A 7302-nucleotide genomic window follows, 5' to 3' on the forward strand; every position below is an offset into this window, starting at 1 on the left:
ACATTGTGCTCCTCAAGGAAGTTTATAAGTCTTTTGTTTATGATGCTACAGAATACCTTCCCCAGGTTACTGTTTACACAGATGCCTCGATAGTTGTTTGGGTCGATTTTGTCCCCACTTTTGTATATGGGCGTTATGAGTCCTTTGTTCCAGATATCAGGGAAATAACCGACACTCAGAACCAAGTTGAAGAGTTTTAGGATAGCCAGTTTCATTTTGTTGTCTGTGTGTTTAATCATCTCGTTTAGTATGCCGTCTGTCCCGCAGGCTTTTCCTGGTCGCAGGTCCTTGAGTTTTTCAAGAAGTTCTTTTTCTGTTATTATGGCGTCCAGCGGGTTTTGGTTATCTTTTATGGCCATTTCTAGCTTTTCCAGTTTTTTGCATATTTGGTGTTGCTCTGGTCTTAGTGTGTTTTTCTGGTATAATTTTTCAAAGTGGTTTACCCATGTGTCCCCATTTTGAATGGCCAAATCGTCGTGTTGTTTTTTGTGTAGTGTTTTCAAGTTTTCCCAGAAACAATTGGAATCTATGGATTCCTCCATGGAGCTGAGTGTATTCTTAATATATTGCTCTTTTTTGGTTCTGAGTGTGTTTCTGTATTGTGTTAGTGTCTGACAATAAGTAAGGCGTAGTTCCTCGTTTTCTGGATGTCTGTGTTTTTGGTTTGATATTTTTCTAAGTTTTTTCCTCATGTTATGGCAATCTCGGTCAAACCATTTTTCATAGTTTTTTGTTTTGGGTTTGTTCTTGCGAGCTTTCAAGTTTGCATTTGTTGCCAAATTATCAAAAATATTGTTTAGTTTACTAACTGCCCGGTTTACGCCTTCTTTATTGTGAGTGTATATGTTATCCAGAAAGGTGTCTAGAGAGCTTGAGTTGATGCATTGCTAATTGTTTTCTGGTATTTTTCCGTGTCGTTTTTGGCCCCCTGTCGCTCTCTCTCTCTTCCCCCCGTCGCGCTCTCTCTCTTTCCCCCCCGTCGCGCGCTCTCTCTCTTTCCCCCCGTCGCGCTCTCTCTTTCCCCTCGTCGCGCTCTCTCTCTTTCCCCCCATCGCGCTCTCTCTCTTCCCCCCGCGTCGCTCTCTCTCTTCCCCCCGTCGCTCTCTCTCTTCCCCCCCGTCGCTCTCTCTCTTCCCCCCCCGTCGCTCTCTCTCTTCCCCCCCGTCGCTCTCTCTCTTCCCCCCCGTCGCTCTCTCTGTTCCCCCCCATCGCGCTCTCTCTTCCCCCCCGTCGCTCTCTCCCTTCCCCCCGTCACTCTCTCTCTTCCCCCCCGTCGCTCTCTCTCTTCCCCCCGTCACTCTCTCTCTTCCCCGCCGTCGCTCTCTCTCTTCCCCCCCGTCGCTCTCTCTTCCCCCCGTCGCTCTCTCTCTTCCCCCCCGTCGCTCTCTCTCTTCCCCCCCCGTCGCTCTCTCTCTTCCCCCCGTCGCTCTCTCTCTTCCCCCCCGTCGCTCTCTCTCTTCCCCCCCGTCGCTCTCTCTCTTCCCCCCCCGTCGCTCTCTCTCTTCCCCCCAGTCGCTCTCTCTCTTCCCCCCCAGTCGCTCTCTCTCTTCCCCCCAGTCGCTCTCTCTCTCCCCCCCAGTCGCTCTCTCGCTTCCCCCCCAGTCGTTATTTCGCTTCCCCCCCAGTCGTTCTCTCTCTTCCCCCCCAGTCGCTCCCTCTCTCTCTTCCAACAACAACATGCCCTCAAAAAAGCCTCTGCACCGCCCCCCCACTCGCTCTCTCTCTCTCTCTCTTCCCCCCCCCACTCGCTCTCTCTCTTCCAACAACATGCCCTCGAAAAAGTCTCTCTCCCCGTCTCTCTCTCTCTCTTTCTCTGCCCCATCTCTCTCTCTCTCCCCCAGTCTCCCTCTCTCTCTCCCTCTGTCGCTCTGTCTCTCCCCCCTCAGTCTCTCTCTCTCTCCCCCCTCAGTCTCTCTCTCTATCTCCCCAGTCTCTCCCCCTCTCTCTCTCCACATCTCTCTCTCTCTCACCCATCAGTCGCTCTCTCTCTCCCCCTCAGTCGCTCTCTCTCTCTATCTCCCCATTCTCTCTCTCCCCAGTCTCTCTCTCTCACTCCCAATCTCTCTCTCTCACACTCCCAGTCTCTCTCTCACACTCCCAATCTCTCTGTCTCACACTCCCAATCTCTCCCTCTCACTCCCAATCTCTCTCTCTCTATCTCCCCATTCTCTCTCTCTCTCCCCAGTCTCTCTCTCTCACACTCCCAATCTCTCTCTCTCTCTCTCTATCTTCCCATTCTCCCAATCTCTCTCTCTCTCACACTCCCAATCTCTCTCTCCAATTCAATTCAATTCAATTCAATTCAAATGCTTTATTGGCATGAAAGTTTACAGAGAAACATATTGCCAAAGCTTACATAGCAAAAAGGTATAGTTTTCCAACATTCTGTAGGTGTCAATCGATTTGACATTTGTTGGGTACATACAATATTACTTTTAAACAATCTCTCTCTCTCTCACTCCCAATCTCTCTCTCTCACACTCCCAATCTCTCTCTCTCTCACACTCCCAATCTCTCTCTCTCACACATTCCCAATCTCTCTCTCTCACACTCCCAATCTCTCTCTCTCACACACTCCCAATCTCTCTCTCTCTCTCACTCCCAATCTCTCTCTCACACTCCCAGTCTCTCTCTCACTCCCAATCTCTCTCTCACTCCCAATCTCTCTCTCTCTCGCTCCCAATCTCTCTCTCTCACACTCCCAATCTCTCTCTCTCTCACACTCCCAATCTCTCTCTCTCACACTCCCAATCTCTCTCTCTCTCACACACCCAATCTCTCTCTCTCACACGCCCAGTCTCTCTCTCTCTCTCACACTCCCAATCTCTCTCTCTCTCACACACTCCCAATCTCTCTCTCACTCCCAATCTCTCTCTCTCTCACTCCCAATCTCTCTCACACTCCCAATCTCTCTCTCTCTCACTCCCAATCTCTCTCACACTCCCAATCTCTCTCTCTCTTACACTCCCAATCTCTCTCTCCTTCCCTCTCTCTCTCTCCTTCCCTCTCTCTGTCTCTCTCTCTCTCCTTCCCTCTTTCTCCTTCTCTCTCTCTCCTTCCGTCTCGCTCTCCTTCCATCTCTCTCTCTCTTTCCTTCCATCTCTCTCTCTCTCCTTCCCCCTCTCTCTCTCTCTCCTTCCCCCCCTCTCTCTCTCTCTCTCTCTCCTTCCCTCTCTCTCTCTCCTTCCCTCTCTCTCTCCTTCCCTCTCTCTCATTCCCTCTCTCTCTCTCTCCTTCCCTCTCTCTCTTCCCCCCAGTCGCTCTCTCTCTCTCTTCCAACAACAACATGCCCTCGAGAAAGCCTCGGCACCGCCGGGCTCCCCCAGCTAGTATACTTATAAAACACCTTAGGATTTTCCTTTATTTTGCTCGCCAGTGTTATTTCATGGCCCCTCCTCGCTCTCCTAATTTCCTTTTTAATTATCCCCCTGCACTTTTTATACTCCTCTAGGGCTTCCTCTGTCTTTAGTCCTTTGTATCTGCCAAAAGCCCCCCTTTTTTTCCTAATCCATTCTCGTATATCCCTTGACATCCAAGGTTCCCTGGGCTGGTTGGTCCCACCCTTGACCTTTACGGGAACATGTTGCCATTGTACTCTCTCAATTTCCTTTCTGAAAGACTCCCATTGCTCCGATGTGGCTTTTCCTACAAGTAGCTGATCCCAGTCCACTTTGGCCAGATCATGCCTTATCATATTAAAATCGGCCTTCCCCAATTTAGAACCTTTATTTCCGGTCCATTTCTGTCCATTTCCATGACTACCTTAAATCTCACCGAATTATGGTCACTGTCACCAAAGTGCTCACCCATTAACACTGCTACCACTTGCCCGGCCACATTCCCTAGAATTAGGTCCAGTACCGCCCCCTCTCTTGTAGGACTTTCTACATGCTGGCTCAAAAAGCTCTCCTGGATGAGTTTAAGAATTCTGCACCCTCTAAGCCTTTCACACTCTGACTATCCCAGTTAATATTGGGGAAGTTGAAATCCCCCACTATTATTACCCTATTAATTGCACATTTCTCTGAGATTTGCCTACATATCTGTTCCTCTATCTCCCCCTGACTGTTTGGGGGCCTATAGTACACTCCCAGCAAAGTGCTTGCCCCCCTTTTTGTTTTTAAGTTCTACCCATATGGCCTCATTAGAGGAACCTGTTAATATATTGTGGTAAACCACTGTTTGTATTCCTGTTTGTCCTGTTTGTATTCCACTGTGTACATGCCTGGACATGCCTCGGCTGACTCCTCCCACAGGTCCTAGTATAAAGGTGACTGCTCCCCAGCCCTTGTATCCTGGACCGGTCGACCACTCGAGGCAGACCTCCATTCTGTTGTTAATAAAAGCCTTTAGTTACTCTTCTAACTCTCAGCCTTTTATGAGTAATTGATAGCACATCAATTTTATTAACAACATTTTTATAATGGAGAAGATCCTCACACCAGCATGCCTGGACTTAGATCATCGGGAGGCGGACTCATCCACCAAGTTTACTCACTGGCTTAAGTGTTTCGAAAAATTCCTGACCGCCTCCGAAGCAATCAAATCGGACGAGGACAAACTGGATGTCCTGACCTCCAAAGTGAACCACCGAGTGTACTCGGTCATCCAAGACGCGACCTCGTACGCGGACACTATCAAGCTCCTCAAGGACCAGTACACGCGCCCAGTGAACGAAGTGTACGCCAGGCATCTCCTGGGGAGTCGTAAACAACAACCTGGGGAATCGACCGTGGAATACCTTCAGGCACTGTCTGTGCTTGGCCGGGCCTGTGGTTGTAAGGATGTAAAGGCCGCCATGTACACAGAGGAACTTATCCAGGACGCTTTTGTAGCGGGCCACAGATCCAATTACACCCGACAGCGACTGTTGGAGCAGAGTAACCTCGACCTCAACAAGGCCTCTGAACTCGCACTATCGTTGGATGCAGCCTACCAGGGCATGGATGCCTACTCCTCTGCACCGTGGACGCCGCGGGGAATGACAGCCTGGGACACGGTAGGACCGCCTCATAGCGCCGTGCCACCCCAGCCACACCCCAACAACGGCCCAACTACCGCAGCAGTGTCCCAAGGCCAGACAGCAGTGCCCCAAGGCCAGAAATGCTACTTCTGTGGCCAGGCAAAACACCCCAGAGCGCGCTGCCCGACGAAAAACGCGATCTGCTCGGGCTGCGGGAAGAAGGGACACTACGCTAGCGTCTGCAGGGCCAAAGCCACCCCGAACCCCAGCAGCGCCGCGTGTGGGCCATGCGGGCCGCCATCTTGGACCTCCCCGGCCATGTGCGAATCACCGGTACAGCAGCCATTTTGGACGCCTCCAGCCACATGGGGATCATGGACGCCGCCATCTTGGACGACAGCCGGGACGCAGCAGGCGCCCGACACCGCCTCATCTGATACCCGCAGCGACACACCGACCCCTACGCTGGCATCCGTTACACTGGACCAAGCGAGACCGCACCAACTGGCCAGTTCCACAATGGACATTAAGGTAAATGGTCACGATACAATCTGCCTTTTTGACTCTGGGAGCACGGAGAGCTTCATCCACCCCGACACGGTGCGGCGTTGCTCTCTCCCAGTCCTGCCTGTGCAACAGCGGATCTCTATGGCCTCCGAGTCCCAGTCGGCGGACATCGGCGGCTACTGCGTGGTGACACTCATAGTAGACGGGACCGTGTACGATCATTTTAAACTTCTGGTCCTGCCTGACCTCTGCGCTGCCGTCCTGCTGGGGTTAGATTTTCAGTGCCACCTTAAAAGTGTTACGATGGCGTACGGTGGACCCCTACCCCCACTCACAGTCCGCAGCCAGCAGCTTCCAAACTGCCCACCGCGCACCAGGTGCAACCTCTCCACACTCAGAGTCACCTCCCCCCAACTGTTTGCTAACCTCACCCCCGACTGTAAGCCCATCGCCACAAAGAGCAGGCGATACAGTGCCGGGGACAGGGTTTTCATTAAAACCGAAGTGGAGCGGCTCCTGAAAGAAGGGATTATTGAGGGCAGCACCAGCCCCTGGCGAGCCCAGGTTGTGGTCGTTAAGACCGGCGAGAAGCAGTGCCTGGTCATCGACTACAGCCAGACAATAAATCGCTACACCCTGCTGGACGCCTACCCACTCCCCCGTATAGCTGATATGGTCAACCAGATCGCGCAGTACCACGTCTTCTCGACCATTGACCTGAAATCAGCGTACCACCAGCTCCCCATCCACCCTGAGGACCGCCAGTACACTGCCTTTGAGGCAAACGGCCGCCTCTATCACTTCCTTAGGGTTCCCTTTGGCGTCACCAACGGGGTCTCCGTCTTCCAAAGGGAGATGGACCGGATGGTAGATCAAAATGCGTTGCAGGCCACTTTCCCATATCTGGACAATGTGACCATCTGCGGCCGTGATTTGCAGGACCATGACGCAAACCTCGAAAAATTCCTCCGCACCGCCCAACTCCTAAACCTGACATATAACAAGCAGAAGTGCATATTCCGCACAAACCGCCTCGCCATCCTTGGCTGTGTTGTGGAACACGGAGTCATCGGCCCCGACCCCGACCGGATGCGTCCCCTTATGGAACTTCCACTGCCCCACTGCCTCAAGGCCCTGAAGAGGTGCCTAGGGTTTTTCTCCTATTACGCCCAGTGGGTCCCCTACTATGCGGACAAGGCCCGTCCGCTGATCAAGTCCACCTCTTTTCCCTTGACGGCAGAGGCCCGCTTAGCCTTCCACCGTATCAAGGAGGACATTGCCAAAGCCACCATGCACGCAGTGGACGAATCCATCCCCTTCCAGGTGGAAAGCGACGCGTCTGACTTTGCCCTGGCCGCTACCCTCAATCAGGCGGGGAGACCCGTGGCCTTCTTTTCACGAACCCTCCAAGGCCCGGAGACCAGACACTCCGCTGTTGAGAAGGAGGCCCAGGCGATTGTGGAGGCTGTGCGTCATTGGAGGCACTACCTGGCCGGAAAACGATTTACCCTGCTCACTGACCAGCGTTCAGTTGCTTTTATGTTTAACAACAAGCAGAGGGGCAAAATCAAAAATGACAAGATCTTGAGGTGGAGAATCGAACTTTCCACCTACAACTACGAGATCTTGTACCGGCCCGGGAAGCTAAATGAACCCCTGGATGCGCTATCGCGTGGCACCTGCGCCAGCACGCAGATCGATAGACTGCGGGCCCTCCACAATGACCTCTGCCACCCGGGGGTCACCAGGTTCTTCCACTTCATCAAGGCCCGCAACCTGCCTTACTCTATTGAGGAGGTCAGGACCATGACCAGGAACTGCCAAGTCTGCGC

This window comes from Somniosus microcephalus, chromosome 4, assembly GCF_052327205.1.
Source record: "Somniosus microcephalus isolate GS21.2 chromosome 4, FLI_Smic_1.0, whole genome shotgun sequence".
Classification (NCBI taxonomy): Eukaryota; Metazoa; Chordata; class Chondrichthyes; order Squaliformes; family Somniosidae; genus Somniosus; species Somniosus microcephalus.